General features: G+C 43.0%; 1 protein-coding gene across 3 annotated transcripts in view; it reads left to right on the forward strand.

Moving 5' to 3' along the window:
- LOC135519848 (double-stranded RNA-specific editase 1-like) overlaps positions 1–25,675 on the forward strand; it is a 185,061-nt gene that overhangs the window by 48,470 nt on the left and 110,916 nt on the right. For 2 of the 3 annotated variants that reach the window (XM_064945055.1, XM_064945057.1), the window contains exon 2: positions 3,083–3,158. The gene's annotated coding sequence lies outside the window, so the exon portion shown is untranslated. Of the gene's footprint in view, positions 1–1,246; positions 1,347–3,082; positions 3,159–25,675 lie in introns of all 3 variants that reach the window. The other variant, XM_064945056.1, reaches the window with a different exon arrangement.

Below are 25,675 nucleotides of genomic sequence, written 5' to 3' on the forward strand. Positions count from 1 at the left end.
AAGGCTGTAATTGAGAGGTGGAGACGGTTTGTGGCTGTGAAAGTGTGTACGGTTGTATAGGCCTACCTATACATCTTTGTGGTAATGCAGATAAGCATTATCATTAGGGTTGTAACGATACCAGTATCACAATTATTTATTTTTTCCATCTGCAAAAATGAAAACACAAAGCAGACCTAACTCTTTGGTCCATTGGAAAAAAAAAAAAAAAACCTGTTGTAAAATATTGTGTGCTATAGCTTGGAAATGAAATGTGACTCAGGATGACAACATAATATTTGTTTCCAACATTAGGGCTGTTTTTCCTAAAGAAGTTACATCTGCTTTGTTTTGTTTCCTTGCCATGATACTACCAAGTATCGCGACCCCGGTATCATCCCGACCCTAATTATCCTATCCCTTAGGGAGTTAAATTCTGGCATTGTAGTGCGCGCAGTGGGTTTGTGTGAGTGCTTGAGTGGATATTTATGTCATAATCAACAGTGGGCTAAGATGCCTAATTTAGCTTCAGTCACTGTCTTGCATCTGTTTTCGCTTGCGTGATGTGGATGCGTCTGGGGACTTGCTCAATTTAACTGTCACTTCACTGGCTGCCTGGTCTCAGTGTTTGACAGGATGTGCTGCTCTATTTTCTAGGCTGTGTTTTAAAGCCAGGATGATGCCATCCAATGTGTTTGCCAACATCTGTAGCTTTTGCTCCCCATTTCCCTCTTATTATGAATGGAGATATGTAGCACAGGGCTGCGCTTACCATGCCAGAAATAAAAACAACCCGTCCCATGTCATAACAGATCCATAACCATGCAACGTTTAAAAAAAAGAAAAGATTATTCCGCTTGAATGACATTTACGGTTAACGACATGATACCTGTCATACCATGCCGTGTCAGATTGTTGCGATTACTATGAAACCAATGTCTCAATTATGCAACAACATCCCCATGACAAACTTTTTAAGCTTGTCATGATTTTTAGGACCCCAGTGGCCTGAAGACGATCCCCGTGTTATCAAATCGAATTGTCAACATCTGGAGTAGCTTTTGGTGTGCCAGCATTACACCGAGGACAAGTTTGTTCACCACCAATCTCAAGGCTAGCGACTTCCGGTGGAACTGGAGGGCACGCAATTCAAATAAATAATCATAAAAGTTATGGATATTAAGCATTTAGGAACATACAAGTGTCTTATATCGGTTAAAAGCTTAAATTCTTGTTAATATAACTGCACTGTCTGTTTTTACAATAGGCTTTGGAAGAAACCAGCCTGAAACCTTGAACAAAGACTGTTGACATCTAGTGGAAGCCATAGGAATTGCAATCAGATCACAAAAACAAAAAACATTCTGGTTAGTTTTTCTTTTGGATTTTCTCCTACTATATCTATTGTGTTAAAGTCTCATACATTATTTTAAAATTTCTACAAACTTCAAAGTGTTTTCTATCTAATGGTACCAATTATATGCATATCCTGGCTTCAGGGCCTTAGTAACAAGCAGTTTAAAAAAAGGACCCTAGCCTGAACTAGCAGATAGGCCGGTGCGATAAGGTGCGAAGGCGACCCCCACCTTGTAGGAGAAATCCCCCCCCCCCCTGTCTTGGCTGTGAGGCTCAGGGAGAGGAAGAGCACTTTGGTGAGGGCCTGGAATACTGATTCCCTTCTCCATCTTTTCCGCACATATGGGCCGTGATAAGACGTGATGCATGGAGAGTCGCTGCTTCAGACCCAACTTGACCATATGCCACGTGCAGCAGCCGTATGGACTGCACCACTCACCCCACACTCGCCTCTTTTGGTTGGCTGAACAGCTCACTTAAGGGCGGCACAGTGCTTTTAATTATATTTATTTTTTACTTCAAGCTAAGTGGAAATCGCTCTGTAAAAAATAAATAAATAATTGTCACTCCCCATCATTGCTAACAAGCAGTTTTTGCATTCATTCAAATTTAATGAACACTAATGAAGTCATTTTCCTCTTTCCCTTCGTACCAATGTTACATCCACGTATATTGCATACTTTGAGTTGACTCCATCTGCTCAAATATTGTTTGGAATGCTTTGTCCAGCCATCTTCATTTTCTAAGTGTCGAATGGCCGTCGGGTTTCCTTTGACACGACCAACCAGTATCGGGTCAATGTTGTCACTCAAGGACAAATGACCATGTGATATCTGATTTGCTTACTTGCAGTTGTTACTGTAATGGTCCTGACCTGTATCATCGTGCAGACTGCTATTCCGGCTGGCATGCCAAAGCCCATCACCTATGCCAGTCTTGCCACCTGCACTGGGCACTGCCTTATTACACAGATAGCTTTCAGGTCAAGTCCCTAATTGATTGTGATTTGCTCAGATGCCAGGGATCGAATTTACTCCTAGCGAAGGTAGCCCTTGTCAAAAGGAGTCATCTTGCCACTTTTTTCCCCTTTTTTTTGTTGCCTCTCACCTGTCTCGGGTGAGACTTCTACTTAATGCTCCTATAATTGGATCACCTAATGCAATTGGTTGGGGGGGAGGGGGGCGTCTGACCCCTCTTGCCAGTTTCCTCGAGCCTTACAAATATGGACTACCACATAGTTTGATGTTTGGCAGACACATTTTGTGATGTCTTTTGACTTTTGATTTGTTGGCGGTCATGTGTTTCACACCGCTGGGCTGAGGGTCGGATCATCTGGGTAAGTGGATACTTCTCCACTTGGCATGGGTGTCTGGGAGATTCGTACACTGCACATTTAGGTTTAGTATTGTTATATATACTGAACAAAAATATAAATGCAATCTGCAACAATTTCAATGATTTTTACTGAGTTACAGTTCATATAAGGAAATCAGTCAGCCAAAATAAATAAATTGGGCCCTAATGTATGGATTTTGCATGACTGTGCAGGGGTGCAGCCACACACTGGGGAGCCAGGCCCAGCCAATCAGAATGAGTTTTTCCCCACAAAAGGGTTTTTATTACAGACAGAAAATGAACTTTACGTTTACGTTGCGTTTTATAATTTTGTTCAGTGTAGCTTGGCTGACTTCTCTGTTTTACACAAAGAACAATATTATTATAATACTGATATTCTCTCTTTTTTCAGGGCTCTGACACCTGCTCGTAGGACATTGAAACTTTGGCAAAGAGCTGCATCGCGCCACTGACCGCCCAGAGACGCAGTAAGTTGAAAAGAGTGTAGTTCGCCACACCTTTACGTGATTCGTGACTCTCTAATCAGCATTTGAAAAAGAAACTCCAGCACACTAGTATTCTAGAATACTCCACAGACAATTCAGGCTGTTCATTTTGGACTGTTCATTGGTTAAGGTCGCTGTCACTACTCTAAGGCTGACCTGTGGAGTCCGACTTCCGACATTGTGGATTTAGATTTCTGACTTTTCAGATTGTTCGTCCTTACCCAACTTGTGCCTGACAGACACAACTTTAAGCTTGTAGATCAATTGGAGCAGCTGCAGTTTATTTGTTTTCAAATAAAGTATGACTAGCTGCTAGGGTTTGTTCAGTATGAGACCTGGGTAGGTGTGGCTCTGTCCGTGCCTTTGAGTCACATAGCTTGACATTGGCACCAAGAGGACACGATCATCAATCTTCAACTCGGCAACAAGACCCAGTCCCTTCAACAGTTAAATCCATGAATATGTAAAAAGGCAGACCATATGAATATCATATCCCTGTGTTGGGAAACCCAATAGCTTTAAGGCTGCCTTATTGAAAGTGACACTACAACCAACCCGGGTTGCGTTTCCGATGCCCGACACATTAATAATTAATGTTGCCCATATGACCATCGCAACTCCGTATCAGAAAACGCTCCGTATCATAAAACGGCAGTGTGCGTTACACCAAATGGTTGTAACCTGCGTCATCTGGCACACAGAGACTTTTTGATGTATTCTCTCAGGTTTTAGAATATAACAATTCTACCCAGTTTCTAATTTTGAACAGCCCAAATAGCAGGGGTTCTGGGATTCTTATTTTTCTCCCCCCTGGTGGAAATCCAAACCAAGTTCGGTTGATTAGGGCTGATTTGTTGTGCACTATGCTGGCTCCTAAAGGATCCGATTCCCTTTTTGGAAATTCTGTTTTTTTTCCTTTTTTTTTGCATTGTGTAAGGCCCCCCAACTTGGTCCTGAGCCGTCTGAGCGCTCTCTGGGGGAAGCCATGCAGTACGGCGGAGTGGAGCACTGACTGAATGCCCGGTCTGTTCAGCAGCTCCCCGAGGCTGTGGCACGGGCAGCAGTGCCTGGCGGTGTTGAAGTGACTGCGTTAAGCTGGCAGCATTGACGCGCTGAGACTGTCGTTCTGTTGTGCAGGCAAATTAACTCCCTCAGGAGCTCTGCTGGCTGGAAACCTGGGTGCTCTCCTCTCTTGCCGTTGCCTCTCCCATTCTCTCCCTCTCGATCTGCACACGCTAATATAGGCCTCCAGGGGAGCCTGATCCACACATATAATTGGCAGTGTACTGGACACACACACACACACACGTCAGTGCGAGCACCGGTCATGCTGAATTCCATTAGTGGCGACGCAGGGTTTTTAGGGAAATTGCCAGGGAGGGGGGTGTGACGGTTACAATGCTGATGTTCATCCTGGCAGGCAAATTGCCTGTGATGTCCTCTGTCTCCCCCTTTTCTCCTCCGTTACAGTAAGGATTATTTACTGCAACGTTGGCAAAATAGTGTCAACACACTGAACCAGTCAACACAGTGAGTCAATGAGTGCCGCCACAGGCAAGCACAGGAGACTGGGTACAGGATACCGGCAAATGCTGACGGAGATACTATTCTTGAGAGCAGTCATAGTAGACAGACCGACCGAGACCGGCGTATAGGCAGGCAAACCGACAGGCATTGTTTATTGACAAACCGAGACCCACCGACAGGATTGAGTCACGGTCTAGCCATTTTTGAACATGCATCCACCCACAGTGTGCTGTCTGCCTGGGCATACTGCTCTGCCCAGGTGTGCACTGACAGATGCCAGGAAGATGAAAAATGCAAGGCTATTCTTGATGGGACCGCTTCTATTTAAATGAGGTCTTGTTTTTTTTAGTTTTATTATTTACAGAATCTTCACTATAGTCTAAGATGTCTTGCAGTGATATTTCAGTTATGACAGTGGAAGAGATGTGTTAATCTGTAGGCAGCCTGCAGGGAGAATCGTTAAGACATAGACCATCTCACCTTGGGCTCTGTACTGTGTGTGTGTGTATATGTGTTTCTCCATGCTTTCAGATGACACTTGAACTTTCACTGCCCAGACACACATGCCCACATACATACAGTTTGTCGGAAGTTTACATACATGTTAGCCAAATACATTTAAACTCAGTTTCACAATTCCTGACATTTAATCCTAGTAAGAATTCCCTGTCTTTGGTCAGTTAGGACCACTACTTATTTTAAGTGTCAGAATAATAGTAGAGCGATTTTATTTATTTCGTCACATTCCCAGTGGGTCAGAAGTTTACATACACTCAATTAGTATTTGGTAGCATTGCCTTTAAATTGTTTAACTTGGGTCAAATGTTTCGGGTAGCCTTCCACAAGCTTCCCACAATAAGTTGTGTGAATTTTGGCCCATTCCTCCTGACAGAGCTTGTGTAACTGAGTCAGGTTTGTAGGTCTCCTTGCTCACACAAGCTTTTTCAGTTCTGCCCACAAATGTTCTATGGGATTGAGGTCAGGGCTTTGTGATGGCCACTCCAATACCTTGACTGTTTTGTTCTTAAGCCATTTTGCCACAACTTTAACTTCCTGACTGATGTCTTGAGACGTTGCTTCAATATATCCATATAATTTTCCATCCTCATGATGCCATCTGTTTTGTGAAGTGCACCAGTCCCTCCTGCAGCAAAGCCACCCCTACAACATGATGCTGCCGCCTCCTTGCTTCACAGTTGGGAGGGTGTTCTTCAGCTTGCAAGCCTCCCCCTTTTTCCTCCAAACATAACGAAGGCCATTATGGCCAAACAGTTCTATTTTTGTTTCATCAGACGAGGACATTGCTTCAAAAAGTACAATATTTTTACCCGTGTGCAGTTGCAAACCGTGGTCTGGCTTTTTTTATGGCAGTTTTGTAGCATTGGTATTTCCTTGCTGAATGATACTTTTGCACCTGTTTCCTCCAGCATCTTCACAAGGTCCTCTGCTGTTGTTCTGGGATTGATTTGCACTTTTCGCACCAAACTATGTTCATCTCTAGGAGACAGAACATGTCTCCTTCCTGAGTGGTATGTCGGCTGCGTGGTCCCATGGTGTTTATTCTTGCGTACTATTGTTTGTACAGATGAATGTTGTACTTTCAGGCGTTTTGGAAATTGCTCCCAATGATGAACCAGACGTGTGGAGGTCTCCAATGTACTTTATGAGGTCTTGGCTGATTTCTTTAGATTTTCTCATGATGTCAAGCGAAGAGGCACTGATTTTGAAGGTAGGCCTTGAAATGCATCCACAGGTACACCTCCAATTGACTCAAATGACGTCAATTAGCCTATCAGAAGCTTCTAAAGCCATGACATCATTTTCTGGAATTTTCCAAGCTGTTTAAAGGCACAGTCAACTTAGTGTTTGTAAACTTCTGACCCACTGGAAATGTGATGCAGTGAATTATAAGTGAAATAATCTGTCTGTAAACAATTGTTGGAAAAGTGACTTGTGTCATGTACAAAGTAGATGTCCTAACCGATTTGCCAAAACAAAAATAGTTTGTTAACAAGAAATTTGTGGAGTGGTTGAAAAACGTGTTTTAATGACTCCAACCTAAGTGTATGTTAACTTCCGACTTCAGCTGAACACTCTCTCTTCCAGCGAGCCATTTTATCAGCTCAAATGGAGCCAATTCCCACTAAATAGGTTTTCAGGCGCTCTACTTAAGTAGAGGAAGAGCAGGAGAAGCCCTAGTGACTCCGACTCGTGTACTGTGCCTTCAGAAAGTATTCAGGGATATGAATTCTTTCTGAAGGCACTGTGAAAAAGGATATACTTTTTACACTTTAGGCCTCTTCATATTTGGCTTGATCAACTACAGACGCTATGGTGACTCGCACGAGACTTGTGTCCGCATGAGGAGACTTGTGGGGGAATCCATTTCAATGGGAAATAGTGATTGGATACCATGTTTTTGCTCTTTGCTTCTGAGATGTTTGTTTAGATTTTTATTGCAGTGCCTGATATGAATCTTAAGACACGCCCAGCCCTACAGTAGTATGTGGAAGTGATGCCGTGTACAATGCAATGCCTTTTCTCTTATGGAGTGATGTCACAGCATTAATGTTCCGAATGTAGGATTAGCGTAATTTTTTTGCCCAACCCATAGTTGGGTTGACCTGTTTTAGCCATGCATCGTTGGCCCTAATGATTCACATCGACTAGGACAAAAAGCCTATTTAAATAGGAATTCACCTGAATGTTGATGTTCAGATCACTTCAGAATAGCACCCTCTACGTGTATTCTCTCTTTCTCTCTACCTGCCTCTTTGTCCAACATGTCCAGACCTAGTCAAAAAACAGATGGATCTCATATCAAAGTGCTGTAGGTTTTGGATCAGCGACTGTATGGCCAGCGATTTGAAATAACAACCCACTCATTTTGCTGGAACCCAAATAGAGGCTCATATCTATCACTGTTAGTGCCGAACATGACCCATTGGAAAGGTTTTGTTCAATGTCATTAGTACACTTTTCACGCTATTGACCTGAACCAAACTGCTCTGTCTCGGAACACTGTTCCGGGCACACTTTTCCGGCATTTACGGTGGATGCGTAACCAGGCCAGCTCGGTACAGCTAGTGTGCCTTGGCTCGGATTGGCTCAGTGTCAAAAGCCCCTCAGTCAACAGCAAATATATGGGCTTGCTTGTCTGCCTTGAGCAGTGATGTAATACCAGTGATGGCAAAAGCCCAGTATGTGCAAAGCCTAAGCCACCCTAGCTTTTACTTGTTTATAAATGAGTGCTGCACTCACTACTTGCAGGTGTACGTTTAAATGGTAATTAAGTATGCAATATTTTGGATTGGACAATCTTGCCTTGTTTTTGGAATTTCTACTTACGTTAACCTTAGATTTATATACAGTGCGTTCAAAAAATATTCAGACCCCTTTTTTGCACATTCTGTTACAGCCTTATTCTAAAAATAGATATATTTTTAAAGTCCTCATCAATCTACACACAATAACCCACAATGACAAAGCAAAAAACAGGTTTTTAGAAATGTTTGCAAATGTCTAAAAATAAAAACATCACATTTACATACAGTACCAGTCAAAAGTTTGGACACCTACTCATTTAAGGATTTTTCTTTATTTTTACTATTTTCTACATTGTAGAATAATAGTGAAGACATCAGAACTATGAAATATCACATATGGAGTGAAAAGTGTTGAAAAAGTCTAAATACATTTTAGATTCTTCAAAGTAGCCACCCTATGCATTGATTACAGCTTTGCACACTCTTGGTATTCTCTCAACCAGCTTCATGAGGAATGATTTTCCAACATTCTTGAAGGAGTTCCCACATATGCTGAGCATTTGTTGGCTGCTTTTGCTTCTCTCTGCCGTCCAACACATCTCAAACCATCTCAATTGGGTTGATGTCGGGTGATTTGTGGAGACCAGGTCAACCTTTTTAACCGGTCTCTCCTTTTTGGGAGGTTCCCATTGCTTGGAAGGCAGCCACAGTTCGTCCTTTATTTAAAGGGGGAGATCAAGCTGATCCTAACTGTTACAGGCCAATTTCTATTTTGCCCTGTTTATCAAACGTGTTGGAAAAACTTGTCAATAATCAACTGACTGGCTTTCTTGATGTCTAAAGTATTCTCTCTGGTATGCAATCTGGTTTCTGCTCAGGTTATGGATGTGTCACTGCAACCTTAAAGGTCCTCAATGATGTCATCATTGCCTTTGATTCTAAGCAGTATTGTGCTGCTATTTTTATTGACTTGGCCAAAGCTTTTGATACTGTAGACCATTCCATTCTTGTGGGCCAGCTAAGGAGTATTGGTGTCTCTTAGGCGTCTTTGGCCTGGTTTGCTAACTAACTCTCTCAAAAGAGTGCAGTGTATAATGTCAGAAAATCTGCTGTGTCAGCCTCTGCCTGTCACCAAGGAAGTACCCCAAGGCTCAATCCTAGGCCCCACGCTCTTCTCAATTTACATCAACAACATAGCTTGGAGGAAGTAGGAAGCTCTCATCCGTTTATGTGCAGATGATACAGTCTTATACTCAGCTGGCCCCTCCCTGGATTTTGTGTTAAATGCTCTACAGACAAGCTTTCTCTGCCCTTAACCTTGTTCTGAACACCTCCAAAACAAAGGTTGTTTGGTAAGAAGAATGCCCCTCTTCCCACAGGTGTTATTACTACCTCTGAGGGTTCAGAGCTTGAGGTAGTCACCTCATACAAGTACTTGGGAGTATGGCTAGATGGTGCACTGTCCTTCTCTCAGCACATATGAAAGCTGCAGGCTAAAGTTAAATCAAGACTTGGTTTCCTCTATTGAAATCGCTCCTATTTCACCCCAGCTGCCAAACTAACCCTGATTCAGATGACCATCCTACCCATGCTAGATTACGGAGACATAATTTATAGATCGGCAGGTAAGAGTTCTCTTGTGCGGCTAGATGTTCTTTACCATTTGGCCATCAGATTTGCCACCAATGTTCCTTATAGGACACATCACTGCACTCTATACTCCTCTGTAAACTGGTCATCTCTGTATACCTGTCGCACGACCCACTGGTTGATGTTTATTTATAAAACCCTCTTAGGCCTCACTCCCCCTATCTGAGATATCTACTGCAGCCCTCATCCTACACATTCACCACCCGTTCTGCCAGTCACATTCTGTTAAAGGTCCCCAAAGCACACACATCCCTGGGTCGCTCCTCTTTTCAGTTTGCTGCAGCCAGCGACTAGAACGAGCTGCAACAAACACTCAAACTAGACAGTTTTTATTTCAATCTCTTCATTCAAAGTTGTGGCTGCTTTGTGTGATGTATTATTGTCTCTACCTTCTTGACCTTTCCGTTGTTGACTGTGACCAATAATGTTTACATGTTTGGTGCTGCTACCATGTTGTTATGTTGTGTTGCTACCATGCTGTGTTGTCATGTGTTGCTGCCTTTTTTATTATAGTAAAAAAAAGAAGGATTATCCGGAACATACAATATACTTGCAGTGAAGCCACTCAACAATTACATCATATCAGTCATCCAGCAGACTCTCATTCAGAGCGACACATCCAAACATCCAGGGTCAATGCCCTGCTCAAGCGCACGTTGACAGATTTCCCACCAGGCCAAAAAAAAGTTTACCCGAACCCTTCCAAGACCCCCCCCCCCCAGCAACCCAATAGCTGTCCCTCAACCATCCGATGCCCCCCCCCCAAGGAGAAGAAAATTAATTCCATTCCTCCAATGCACCAACAACCAAGAGAATGAACTAAAGGGAACAAATAGAGACTGAAGAAAACAGCAAACAACAATGCAAAAAATTACAAATAATAATAATTAAAAATAAAGAAACAAAAAATTATAAAATTAAAGGACAACAAAAATCACAATGGCGATGCCAACTGTATATGTTTGAGTGCATGTCTGGCACTATTACATGTATGTGTGTGTTCATGTATGCGTTTATTTGAATGAGAGAGTGTGTGTGTGTGTGTGTATATATGCACGTGTACAGACACCTGCACCACATCAGCCTCAGGCAAAATGGCATTAGTTGAAAAAACACTGCCACTCATTGTCATTGATGTTTTATTTGTATTTTTTGTGTGTTGCTGCCTTGCTAAGTTGTCTTAGGTCTCTCTTGTGATGTGTGTTTTGTCCTATATTTACATGGTATTTATTTATTTATTTAATTTTATCCCAGGACCCCGTCCCCACAGGAGGCCTTTTGGTAGGCTGTCATTGTAAATAAGAATTTGTTCTTGACTGACTTGCCTAGTTAAATAAAAAAATGCTCCTTCGTTAAATAGCCTTTACACAGCCTGGAGGTGCGTTTTGGGTCATTGTCCTATTTATAAACAAATGACAGTCCCACTAATTTTAACCAGATGGGATAGCGTATCCCTGCAGATTGCTGTGGTAGCCATACTGGTTTAGTGTGCCTTGAATTCTAATTAAATCACAGTGTCACCAGCAAAGCACCATCACACCACCTCCTCCATGCTTCACGGTGGGAACCACACATGCGGAGATCATCCGTTCACCTACTCTGCATATCACAAAGACATGGAGGTTGGTACAAAAAATAACCAATTTGGAGATCAAAGTACAGATTCCCACAGGTCTAATGTCCATTCCGTGTTTCTTGGCCCAACTCTCTTCTTCCTATTGGTGTCCTTTTAGAAGTTGTTTCTTTGCGTGAAATCAGGCCTTCATGGTCAAATTGCTGCAGTCCCCTCTGAACAGTTGATGTGTCTGTTACTTGAACTCTGAAGCATTTATTCGGGCTGCAATTTCTGAGGCTGGTAACTCTAATGAGCTTGTCCTCTGCAGCAGAGGTAACTCTGGGTCTTCCTTTCCTGTGGCGATCCTCATGAGAGCCAGTTTCATCATAGCTCTTGATGGTTTTTGCAACTGCACTTGAAGAAACTTTCAAAGTTCTGAAATGTTCCATATGGACTGTCATTTCTCTTTGCCATAATATGGGCTATAACAGCTCAAATAAGCAATCTTCTGTTTACTGCCCCTACCTTCCCCAACACAACTGACTAGCTCAAATGCATTCAGAAAGAAATTCCACAAATTATCTTTTAACAAGGCACACCTGTTTATTTGAAATGCATTCCAGGGGATGACCTCATGAAGCTGGTTGAGAGAATGCCAAGATTGCGCAACACTGTCATCAAGGCAAAGTGTGGCTGCTTTGAAGAATCTCAAATATAAAATATATGTTGATTTGTGTAACACCTTTTTGGTTACTACATGATTCCATATGTGTTCTTTCATAGTTTTGATGTCTTCACTATTATTCTTCAATGTATAAAAGTAAAGGAAAACCTGTGAATGACTAGGTGTGTGTAAACCTTTGACTGGTATGGTGCGTATTCAGAACCTTTTAATGATTACTTTGTTGAAGCACCTTCTGCAGCGATTACAGCCGTCAGTATGACGCTACAATCTTGGCACACCTGTATATGTGGGGAGCTTATCCAATTCTTCTCTGCCGATCTGTCAGGTTGGATGGGGAGCGTTGCGATACAGCTTTTTTCAGGTCTCCAGAGGCCCTGAGCGCTCTGGAGGAGGTTTTCATCAAGGAGCTCTGTACATTGCTCCGTTCATCTTTCCCTCGAACCTGACAAGTCTCCCAGTCCCTGCTGCTGAAAAATATCCTCAGAGCATGATGCTGCCGCCACCATGTTTCACCGTAGGGATGGTGCCAGGTTTCCTCCAGACGTGACGCTTGGCATTCAGGCCAAAGAGTTCAGTCATGGTTTCATTAGATCAGAGAATCTCTTTTCTCATGGTCAGAGTCCTTTTGGTGCCCTTTGGCAAACTCCAAGCGGGGTGTCATGTGCCTTTTTACTGAGTGGATTCTGTCTGGCCACTCTACCATAAAGACCTGATTGGCGGAGTGCTGCAGAGATGGTTGTCCATCTGGAAGGTTCTCAGATCTCCACAGAGGAGCTCTGTCAGTGACCCATCGGGTTCTTGGACACCGCCCTGTCCAAGGCCCTTTTCAGATTGCTCAGTTTGGCCGGGTGGCCATCTTGGTGGTTCCAAGCTTCTTCCATATAAGAATGATGGAGGCCACTGTCTTGGACTTATTTATTTATTTTTTTCTCCCCAATTTCGTGGAATGCAGTTGGTAGTTACGGTCCTGTCCCATACGGACATGGGAGAGGCAACGGTTGAGAGCTGTGCAATCTCCGAAACAGAACCTGGACAGTTTCTTGACACAATGCCCAATCCAGCCGAACCAACGTGTCAGAGGAAACACCGTACACATGGCGACCGTGTCAGCGTGCATTGCGCCCGGCCCGCCACAGAAGTCACTTGTGCGAAATAGGACAAGAACATCCCTGCTGGCCAAAACCTCCCCTAACCAGGGCGATGCTAAGCCAATTGTGTGCCGCCCCATGGGTCTCCCAGTCGTGGCCGGCTGCGACAGAGCCTGGACTCCAACCAGGATCTCTAGTGGCACAGTTAGTGCTGCGATGCAGTGCTTTAGACCACTGTGCCGCTCCGGAGGCCTTTCTTGGGGACTTTTAATGCTGCAGACATTTTCTGGTACCCTACACTAGATCTGTGCCTCAACACAATCCAGTCTCGGAGCTCTACGGACAATTCCTTTGACCTCATGGCTTGGTGTTTGCTCTGACATGCATTGTCTTATATGGGACCTTTTTTATATAGACAGGTTTGTGCATTTCCATATCATGTCCAATCAATTGAATTTACCACAGGTGGACTCCAATCATCCTTGAGATGCTTCCACAACTTGATCAATGAAAACAGGATGCACCTGAGCTCAATTTCGAGTCTCATAGCAAAGGGTCTAAAAACTTTTATGTAAAGATATTTATATTTAGGATTTTTTATACATTTGCAAAAATGTCTAAAACTACTTTTGCCTTCTCATTATGTGGTATTGTGTGTAGATTGAGGAAAAATGTAATTGAATAAAATTTTTAAATAAGGCTGTAGTGTAACAAAATGTGGAAAAGGGGAAGGGGTCTGAACACTTTCTGAATGTCCAGTCGAGTTGTTTAGAAGCTTGGCTCGGATCGAGTACAGGAAAGTGCCAGGTCAGCTTTTTGGGCATTTGGGTAAGAAACTCCCCACAGATATCTGCATCGCTTGCATCATCATGAGATTTCTCTTCAAGAGACAGATGGGGAGAGGGAAGCGCGGCAGAGAAGAACAGTAGAACAGAGAGAGAGATTTCTTTTTTATTTTGTCAAAGCCTCAGGGCAGATTGATTTGTCGAAAGCGACGCACACATTCGTGAAATATTTATACCAAACAAAAGAACGCCATAGCGTATCGCTATTCATTATCGGAGCACATGCGCTTCGAGCGTGTAAGGGCTTTATCATATGTACCCTTGGAAAGCATTGCAGGGGACAAGGCTGATTTATAACATGCGCGCACACACAAATAAGCAAGCATGCGCGTACCCAAAACACACACAGATGTGCTTTTCAAGAACCTCAGGTGACTGTCAGTGGAGCTGGCTGACCGGTTTAATGCTCTTTGGCTGATCACAGATCACAGCCTAGCTAGTAACGTGTGTGTTTGTCTGTGTATGTTCACATACGCGCCTCGTGTTTGTAGGCCTACTGTATACTGCCTTTATGTGTGTGTCATGCTGCCTGTGTTCATCTTTAGGGTCAAGTGTGTGTGTCTAGCCAGATCTGTGTGAAACAGTATTTCTCTTGCCTGGGGGTCTGAGGATATGGCTAGCCAGCCTGCCACTCAGACTGGCAGCTCCAGACCACTTTGTCAACTCTGTCCCGCTCTTTCTCTCGTCCTCTCCCTCCTCAATCCCCTTTTCCCATCCTCCTTTATCCCTGCAATCCTCCTTTCTCCTTCCATCCAAACCCTTGTTCATTCTCTTCTGCTGCACCTCCTCACTCTTCTTTCCCCACTCTGGTTGTGACTGTGATCTAAAGGCAGCAGCATGCTTCAGTTCGTCTGGCGACTTGGCAAACCGAACAAGTGTGCTCGCATACCTAAAAAAAAACAATAAAAAGCGGCAATCGCACTGTTTGTCCAATATGAGACACCGTGGCCAGTATACACTTCCTCAAAATAGGCAGACTTAATGTAAGATAACTCGAGAAATCTGTCATTAACGTTGATGTATTTGCAGAGGACATCTTAGTTGCACAATTTTGAATCTAACTAGGATGTTTGGTGCAATATTTCTCAATTACAAAATGGGCATGAAAACAAGTAATCTCTCTTGAATGATGACAAATATTTTGAGGAATCCATCACCGACAAAAGGGTTGACTTTGGCTCCAAACTTAAGCTTGTCTTTAGAAACAAAAAAACAACAAAAACATCAAAATGTTGCCATACTACAATGTATGCACAAACTCTTCCGAACCGTTTCGGTTGGGAAGCATGTGGATGCCCTTCACGCACACACACAGACTGAAATGGGCAAAGCACAATAAATCAAAGTTTATTTCTCACATGCGCCGAATACAACAGGTGTAGACCCTTACACTGAAATGCTTACTTACAGGCTCTAACCAACAGTGCAATTTCAAAGAAAAATAAATAAAGGTGAACAATAGGTAAGGAAAGAAATAAAAACTACAGAGAAAAATAACAGTAGCGACGCTGTACACAGTAGCCGAATAGTCAGGCTGATTGAGGGAGTATGTACATGTAGATATGGTTAAAGTGACTATGCATATATGATAAAAGGAGTAGCAATAGCGTAAAAGAGGGGGTGGTGGGTGGCGGGACACAATGCAGACAGCCCGGTTAGCCTATGTGCGGGGGCACTGGTTGGTCGGGCTAATTTAGGTAGTTTGTACATGAACGTATAGTTTGTGACTGCATATATAATGAACAGTGTAGCAGCAGTGTAAAAGAGGGGGTGGGGGGGCACAATGCAAATAGTCCTGGTAGCCATTAAATTAGGTGTTCAGGAGTCTTATGGCTTGGGGGTAAAAACTATTGAGAAGCCTTTTTGTCCTAGACTTGGTATTCCGGTACTGCTTACCATGCAGTAGTAGAGAGAACCATCTATGGCTGGGGTCTTTGACAATTTTTAGTGCCTTCCTCTGACACCGCCTGGTGTAGAGGTCCTGGATGGCAGGCAGCTTAGCCCCAGTGATGCACCGGGCCATACGCACTACCCTCTGTAGTGCTTTGCGGTCGGAGGCCGAGGAGTTGCCGTACCAGGCAGTGATGCAACCAGTCAGTATCCTCTCGATGTTGCAGCTGTAAAACCTTTTGAGGTTCTCAGGACCCATGCCAAATATTTTTGTTTCCTGGGGGGGGGGGGGGAATAGGCTTTGTCGTGCCCTCTGACTGTCTTGGTGTGTTTGGACCATTCTAGGTTGTGGGAGATGTGGACACCTAGGAACTTGAAGCTCCTCAACCTGCTTCACTACAGCCCCGTTGATGAGAAATGGGGGTATGCTCAGTCCTCCTTTTCCTGTAGTCCACAATCGTCTCCTTAGTCCTGGTTACGTTGAGGGATAGATTATTATTCTGGCACCACCTGGCCAGTTCTCTGATCTCCTCCCTGTTGGCTGTCTCATTGTTGTCGGTGATCAGGCCAACCACTGTTGTCGTCTGCAAACTTAATGATGGTGTTGGAGTCGTGCCTGGCCATGCAGTCGTGGCTGAACGGGGAGTACCAGAGGGGACTGAACACGCACCCCTGAGGGGCTCCAGTGTTGAGGATCAGCGTGGCTGATGTGTTGCTACCTACCCTCACCACCCGGGGGTGGCCTGTCAGGAAGTCCAGGATCCAGTTGAAGAGGGATGTGTTTAGTCCAACATGTTGGTATTACAGACTCATGTTGAAAATGTCAGTGAAAACACCTGCCAGTTGGTCAGCACATGCCCGGAGCACACGTCCTTGTAATCCGTCTGGCCCCACCTTTTTAACATTTTGCGACGAGCAAACCCGTATCCGGGAGCATAATCATAGCCTCAAACGCATGAGCATAAAGCAAATTTTCCTATTCATGAAAATCGCAAATGAAATGAAATAAATATATTCAAACACAAGCTTAGCCTTTTGTTAACAACACTGTCATCTCAGATTTTCAAAATATGCGTTACAGCCAACGCTAGACAAGCATTTGTGTAAGTTTATCATGGCATAATGCTATGCTAGGCTCAGCTGGCAGCAGGCAACATTTTCACGAAAATAAGAAAAGCAACCAAATTAAATAATTTACCTTTGAAGAACTTCAGATGCTTTCACTCAGGAGACTCCCAGTTAGATAGCAAATGTTCCTTTTTTCCAAAAATAATATTTTTGTATGGGAAAAAGCTCCTATCTCTTCATCATGCTTGGCTGAGAAATCGACCGGAAAATGCTGCAACTATAACACCAAACTTTTTTCAAAATTTGCTCCATAATATCGACAGAAAAACAGGAAACGTTGTGTTTGGTGTTAACATATATATTCGATAATATATCCCTCGAGGCAATTGGTTTCTCATAAGAAGCGATTGGAAAAATGGCTCCTCATTATTTTACGGAAGATTTTCTCCGGGAGACACCATGTGACCACTCGCTAAATATGGTCCCTTACAGCTATTGTCCAATGGAAATGCCTAAAAAGACGTCGCAATGCTGTAGACACCTTGGGGAATGTGTGGAAAATGTAAGCTCATCCGTAGCTCATTCACAGCCATATATAAGGAGTCATTGGCATGAGGCGGTTTCAAAAAATGCGCCACTTCCTGGTTGGATTTTTATCTGGGTTTCGCCTGTAACATCAGTTCTGAGGCACTCACAGACAATATCTTTGCAGTTTTGGAAACGTCAGTGTCTTCTTTCCAAAACTGTCAATTATATGCATAGTCGAGCATCTTTTCGTGACAAAATGTCTTGTTTAAAATGGGAACGTTTTTCATCCAAAAATGAAATACTGCCCCCAGAGTTTCAAGAGGTTAAAGGTCTTATTCACGTCGGCTACAGAGACCTTGATCACACAGTTGTCCGGAACAACTGATGCTCTCATGCATGCCTGTGTTGCTCGCCTTGAAGCGAGCATAGAAGTGATTTTAGCTCGTCTGGTAGGCTCATGTTACTGGGCAGCTCGCGTCTGTGCTTCCCTTTGTAGTCTGTAATAGTTTGCAAGCCCTGCCACATAAGAGCGTTGGAGCCGGTGTAGTATGATTCAATCTTAGCCCCGTATTGATGCTTTGCCTGTTTAATGGTTCGTCGAAGGGCATAGCAGGATTTCTTATAAGCTTCCGGGTTGGAGTCCCGCACCTTGAAAACGGCAGCCCTACTCTTTAGCTCAGTGCAAATGTTGCCTGTAATCCATGGCTTCTGGTTGGGGTATGTACGTACAGTAACTGTGGGGGTTGATGTCCTCCGCACTTATTGATAAAGCCAGTGACTGATGTGGTGTACTCCTCAATGCCACCGGAAGAATCCCGGAACATGTACCGGACTGTGATAGCAAAACAGTCCTATAGTTTAGCATAGAAATGCTTCTGATTTGCCACTTCTTGCACACTCCTCTATAGCCTGTAGTTGTTCATAATGATTTGATCATAGCCCGTATGTTTAGAAGAGTAGATGGATACCAAGGTCATACACATCAAAAGATATTGTATGACAATTGCTGACCATTCAACCCCAGCTTTTTCCCCCTCACACTTTCTCTCCTCCCCCTCCCTCTGTCTTTATGCTCTCTGTTTATTGCTGTGAAACCAGGCGTCAATAACATTGGTGCTGGAGTATATTATCGGAGAGCTGACGCGAATATCAATAGGCACAACAAAATAATTTAGCCCTTTGTGTTAAGCCCTAGAGGACTGTTTTGTTTTTTCCTTTGCTCGTCAAATCCACTTAACTTGTTTACTCATTACACCGGTTATCCATGGAGCCTCCAGTAAATCGAATGGGAGATTTCTGTGATGTTTTGCTCATGAAATCTCCACAAAGCCCTTTTCATAAGTAGTGATTGCAATTTAGGTTTTTATTTAGCTCAGAATAGATTGAGTGTTTTTTTCTAGATCTGTTTATCAATCATGGTCTCTCTCCATGCACACATATATGTGTGTGTGTGTGTGTGTGTGTGGGGGGGGGGGGGGGCATTGTGATTCAGCATATGTAGGCCTCATTTCACCTGACACGGCCCATTGACTTTTTTAAATTTTCTCACTGGCCCGAACATAATTTTTCTGCCCTGGACATCAGGTGGTTTATAATGCATTAGGGGTAAAGCAAGGCCTAGCTTGACATGCTTTCTCTATATACAGTGCCTTCGTAAAGTATTCAGACCCCTTGACTTTATCCACATTTTGTTAGGTTACAGCCTTATTCTAAATTTGAATGAAATCTACACACAATAGCCCGTAATAACAAAGCAAAAATGTTTTTTTTAGACATTTTGACTAATTTTATTAATTAAACCCTTTACTCAGTACTTTGAAGCACCTTTTACAGCCTTGAAGTCTTCTTGGGTATGACCCTACAATCTTTCCATTCTTTATTTAACACTGATCAGATATTATCTCCAAGTGTAAGGAAGCTCTCTGGTTTCTAATAAATTTGAAAACACTTCCACTAATATTGGAGTAACGTGTTCCGGGAAGGTTTTATATAATTCATTAATGTACCATCAGAACCGGAATATTTTATTATTTTTGAGTACATTTATTTTATAGCCATTCTGATATCTACTTCTGGGTCTATCTAGTTCTGTCACTGCTGAGCTTGTCAAATGAGGGAGGTCAATGCCTTGGAGGAAACCTTGTAGTTTATTAGGCTCAGGATTTTTTTCTAAGTCTGAATATAAATTCTCATAACTCTGCAATGGTTGCTGATATATCCTGGGGTCTTGTGACAAAGGGTGTATTGACATCATTTGATTTAACCGTTTGAATGATAGTAGATGCCTGTTTCCTTTACCAGAAAGAAAGTAAACGACGATGCTCTGTTCCCGTTCTTATAATAGGCTTGCTTTAGTAATCTCAGAAAGCACATTACGGGCCTCCTTTTAATTGTATGAGGATCCGTTGTTTATGCATGGTTTCCAATCTCTCAATGTCATCTTCACATTTCCTGTGTAATTTAACTTTTTTTCCCTTGCTGATGCATATGAAATAGTACACCCTCTCAATATCGCCTTCCCTTAGAACAGAAGGTGAAACATCAGGTATTTGGTTAAACTCTAAGCAGTGATCAGATTCTGAATGAATAAACTGCCGAAATTCAGCTTCATCAAGTTGTGAGGTGTTCATCCTCCACAATGTGGGGTGTGAATTTCTCTCCAGGTCCCATACAGCTGACACTGGCCCATGATCAGAGAGTGATGTTCAAGATCTTGCATTCTACATTTTTATATGCTTCTGTTTTTTGGCATAAAGAAGTAGTCCATACAAGAAGAGCATTAATGGAGGTGGGAGTAAAATGCAACAGCTCTTCTTTTAGTGTTCAAATGTCTCCACACACTCTCTACTAGACCCAGTACCATGACGCCATTTCTTAAAGCACGGGTCAATCTGGATATGGGTGCTCTAGAGGTGTGAGCCTTATCAGTACCGGATAAAATGTAGTTATACTCTCCTATCAAAAACAACCCCTTTTTACGTTATCAGAAATCAAATCAAACTCAGGTTTATGAAAATTCTTCTTATCTTCATTAGGAGCATGTGCTGTACATTGATTATTGAGACTTTCGCTCCTGCAATGGAACCGTTCAATAATATTGATCTCCCTTCCTTATCTTTTACTCCATGTAAAACACATTTGGTAGGTCTGTGTATTAGAATAGCTGCTCCCCTTCTCCTCCCAGAACTATGTGATGAGAAAAACACTTGTGCAATAGATTTTTATTTAAAATTTGAACTTTAATTGGCTCTTTCACATTGTAGGAGATGACCTTCAGACCCATGATTCTGCCTTAATGGTTACAACTATCATCTCCATTTGTATTGTATACCTAACATAGGGGCTCCGTGTCTTATGTCTCATTGCAACAATTGTAAAAATAGAAAAAGTCGCTCTGGATAAGAGCGTCTGCTAAATGACTTAAATGTAAATGTAAAAAATTACATTTAACAGATAATGAACACAAATGTTTCTTTGATTCCTAGTTACCTTCCAAACATTGTTTTTTATATGTTTTGCTTCCAACATATTGACCCAGATTCTTGCAGGCCTTCCTTTATTAAACTCAACAGCAATCACTAATATGGTTATAAATATAATTGTGTACTCTATAGTTGACTGTTGGGGAAAAGGGGGTCAGGTGTAGCCAAGACATAATAAAGTCTGTCTGGAACTGCATAAAATTGACTGCAGCTTGAGATCATGCGATGACTTATGTCATGTTAATATGATAGCTGAGTGAGAATGAGGCCCCTGGAGGTCAAGGCACATGCCCTGCGTGCCCGGTCGGTATTCGGCAATGATTACTGCAAGTCTCGGTAGCTGGATAGACTAACTACCAAACAAAAAAGTTTTAGCTGACGTGGCTAACGGAGTGAATGTCAGTGACTGACATTGCGAGACAAAAAAAAATGTCATGCACAAACCGATTTCAAAATTGCATCACCTTGTGTATTCTACTGTTCCTACTCTTTGTAGTACAGTGGTTTAAGTTGATACCCTGACTGTGTTCCAAAAAAACCCCAAATGGTTTGGTCATGTGCCCCAAGGCTGCCACGGGCAAGAAAGCTTATGCCTGCCTGTTACAACACATTGCTTGTTTCACAAAGGAGCAACAAAGTTCTATCACAGTAAGAGTCCATGTTACCGCAGAAACAGACTCAACAGCATGAATTCCCAGCCGTCAGCGGTTTTTGTTCACCAATAATAAAAAACACTTATGACCCCCCCCCCCCCCCACAAAATTGACTTATATTCACAGTCTTTGTCCATAACTGCCCTAAATTGCGCGCACTTACCTTCCCCCGGCACCTGTGCCGTGCTTACTCAATCCGATCGCAGCACTGTTTGTTTGTGTCTAATCAGAATGTGCTTCGCAGAGAATGCGTACCTATTAGTTTCACACCCCAACACCCCTCGCTCCTGAACCAGGGGGATGCGGCGTGATATTTATCATTCTTCACAATCAGATTACATGTTGAAGATGGTATAATTACAGCTTGAGCTGATTAACGGGCATGCTATAATTAGGACGGGATACGGCGAGAGAGACCGGATGAGTGTGGTGTGAGAGTATGCCTATATATGTATAAGAGCAGGTGTTTGTGTGTGTGTGTGTTTGCTCATCTGCAGTGTAATATTGCGTGGTGTAAAGCTCGCCGCCATTGGACTCTGGAGCAGCGGACACGTGTTCTCTGGAGTGATGAATCACGCTTCACAAATCTGGGTTTGGCGGATGCCAGGAGAACACTACCTGCCCAAATGCGTAGGACCAGCTGTAAAGTTCAGTGGAGACGGAATAATGGTCTGGGGCTGTTTTTCATGGTTTGAACTAGGCCGCATAGCTCCATTGAAGGGTAATTTTAACGTTCCAGCATACAATGACATTCTAGATTCTGTGCTTCCAACTTTGTGGGAACAGTTAGGGGGAAGGTCCTTTTCCTGTTTCAGCATGACAATACCTCGTGCACAAAGCAAGGACCATACAGAAATGGTTTGTCAAGATCGGTGTGAAAGAACTCGACTGGCCTGCACAGAGCCTTGACCTCAACCCAATCGAACACCTTTGGGATGAATTGGAACGCGGACTGCGAGTCAGGCCTAATCGCCCAACATCAGTGCCCGACTTCACTAATACTCTTGTGGCTGTATGGAAGCAAGTCCACGCAGCAATGTTCCAACATCTAGTGGAGGCTGTTATAGCAGCAAAGGGAGAGAGGACCAACTCCATATTAATGCCCATGATTTTGGAATGAGATGTTCTCCGAGCAGGTGTCCACATACATTAGGTAATGTATTGTATCTAGCCGACAAACATTTAAGTTGTGAATTCCATACTGTAATTAGAACACCTGGCGCATGCTGCACAATAGTGACACACAAGGTTCCGGTCTCTTCTTTGTGTGCTTCTAAACAAACACCACATGACTTGGGACTACCGATAAGCTTCAAAATGAAGAATTGTGACGGGAGATAAAGATGGCGTTCTGCATTTCTCCTGACATATTGCACAAGTTGACTGCAGGTATTTACTTAAAATAACTACAAATATTCTAATGTATAAAAAAAAACGTCAACGTAATAGTTGACGGTATTTGAAAAAACCATCCGATGGCATTTTCCAAATACCCCGGTATACCGCCCAAGCCGAGTGTATGCTTGTGTAGATGTGTGCATGTGAATGTTGGGCGTGTACTGTGTGTGTGCGTGCACAGTGAAAACCTTTTGGTGTGTTTGGGTGTTCACACATTTTCAATTGAGCCCATTCACCACCAGTGGTGTAGAAATCTCCTTAGTTGTGATACAACTCATCATTCCATTAGTGCTGCATGCAAAAATGGAAATACAATTGTATTTGTCACATGGGCAGAATATTACGGGTGTAAGCTTAACTGTGAAATGCTTAATTATGGGCCCATCCCAACGATGCAGAGTTAAAACATAATAGTAAAAAGAAAAATAGTAACACAAATATAAAACACACCATTTAGCTATACACAGGGATTACTAGTACCAGATCAATGTGCAGGTGGATAAGGTATTTTAGGTAGATATGTACATGAAGGCAGGGTAAGTTGACTCGGCATCAGGATAGATAAAATAAAGAAGTGTAGCAGCAGCATATGATTAATGATATGTAGTGAATGTGTTTTTTTATTTTTTATATATCTATATCTATACGGTGGGGCAAAAAAATATTTAGTCAGCCACCAATTGTGCAAGTTCTCCCACTTAAAAAGATGAGGCCTGTAATTTTCATCATAGGTATACTTCAACTATGACAGACTCATAGGTCTCTGGCCAAAAGTGGAGCACTATGTAGGGAATAGGGTGACATTTGGGATGCAACTTATGTCTCTGAGAAACCAGTGATGTGCAAACTCAAGGCACAACCCTAAACCCGTAACCATGGGCACCCTCCATAGATGCAGTGAGGGAAAAAAGTATTTGATCCCCTTCTGATTTTGTACGTTTGCCCACTGACAAAGAAATGATCAGTCTATAATATTAATGCTAGGTTTATTTGAACAATAAGAGACAGAATAACAACAAAAACATCAAAATGTTATACATTTATTTGCATTTTAATGAGGGAAATAAGTATTTGGGGTGGCAGGGTAGCCGAGTGGTTAGAGCGTTGGACTAGTGATTGAAAGGTTACAAGTTCGAAACCCCAAGCTGACAAGGTACAAATATGTCGTTCTGCCCCTGAAAAGGCAGTTAACCCACTGTTCCTAGGCCATCATTGAAAATAAATAAGAATTTGTTCTTAACTGACTTGCCTGGTAAAATAAAGGTAAAATAAAAAAAATTGACCCCTCTGCAAAACATAGCTTAGTACTTGGTGGCAAAACCCTTGTTGGCATTCAGAGGTCAGACTTTTCTTGTAGTTGGCCACCAGGTTTGCACACATCTCAGAAGTGATTTTGTCCCACTCCTCTTTGCAGATCTTCTCTAAGTCATTAAGGTTTTGAGGCTGACGTTTGGCAACTCGAACCTTCAGCTCCCTCTACAGATTTTCAGCAGGGGATCAAATACTTTTTTCCCTCACTGTATCATCCTGACCAACTTGCACTCTAAATACACCTCTGCTGTCTTCAACCAGGATCTCAGCGATCATTGCCTGCGTCCGTAATGGATGCGGTCAAATGACCACCCTTCATCACTGTCAAACGCTACCGTACACACTTCAGTGAGTAGGCCTTTCGAATCGACCTGGCCGGGATATCCTGGAAGGATATTGACCTCAGCCCGTCAGTAGAGGATGCCTGGATGCTCTTTTAAAAGTGCTTTCCTCACCATCTTAAATGAGCATGCCCCATTCAAAAAATGTAGAAGTAAGAACAGATATAGCCCTTGGTTCACCCCAGATTTGACTGTCCTTGACCAGCACAAAAACATCCTGTGGCGTACTGCATTAGCATCGAAAAGCCCCGCGATATGCAACTTTTCAGGGAAGTCAGGAACCAATCTACTCAGTCAGTTAGGAAAGCTAAGGCTAGCCTTTTCAAACAGAAATTTGCATCTTGTAGCACTAATTCCAAAAAGTTTTGGGACATTAAAGTCCATGGAGGATAAGAGCACCACCTCCCAGCTGCCCACTGCACTGAGGCTAGGAAACACTGCCACCACTGATAACTCTACGGTAATCGATCATTTCAAGAAGCATTTTTCTACTGCTGACCATGCTTTCCACCTGGCTATCCTTACCCCGGCTAACAGCTCTGCAAACCCCGCAGGAACTTGCCCAAGCCACCCCCCTGCTTCTCCTTCACCCAAATACAACTGCTGATGTTCTGAAAGCTGCAAAATCTGGATCCCTACAAATCAGCTGGACAAGACAATCTGGACCCTCTCTTTCTAAAATTATCCTCTGAAATTGTTGCAACCCCTATTTCTAGCCTGTTCAACCTCTTTCGTATCGTCTGAGATCAATCACCAAAGATTGGAAAGCCACCGCGGTCATCCCTCTCTTCAAAGGGGGAGGCACTCGAGACCCAAACTGTTATAGACCTATATCCATCCTGCCCTGCCTTTCTAAAATCTTTGAAAGCCAAGTTAACAGATCACCGACCCTTTCTAATCCCATCGTACCTTCTCCGCTATGCAATCTGGTTTTCAAGCTGGTCATGGGTGCACCTCAGCAACGATCAAGGTCCTAAACGATATCATAACCGCCATCGATAAGACCGTACTGTGCAGCTGCCAAGTATTCTTATCGGCAGACTCAACAGCCTTGGTTTCTGAAATGACTGCCTCGCCTGGTTCACCAACTACTTCTCAGATGGAGTTCAGTGTGTCAAATCAGAGTGCCTGTTGTCCAGACCTCTGGCAACCTCTATGAGGGTGCCACAGGGTTCAATTATCGGGCCAACTCCTTTCTCTGTATTTATCAGT

Source organism: Oncorhynchus masou, chromosome 29 (genome assembly GCF_036934945.1).
Source record: "Oncorhynchus masou masou isolate Uvic2021 chromosome 29, UVic_Omas_1.1, whole genome shotgun sequence".
NCBI classification, from domain to species: domain Eukaryota; kingdom Metazoa; phylum Chordata; class Actinopteri; order Salmoniformes; family Salmonidae; genus Oncorhynchus; species Oncorhynchus masou.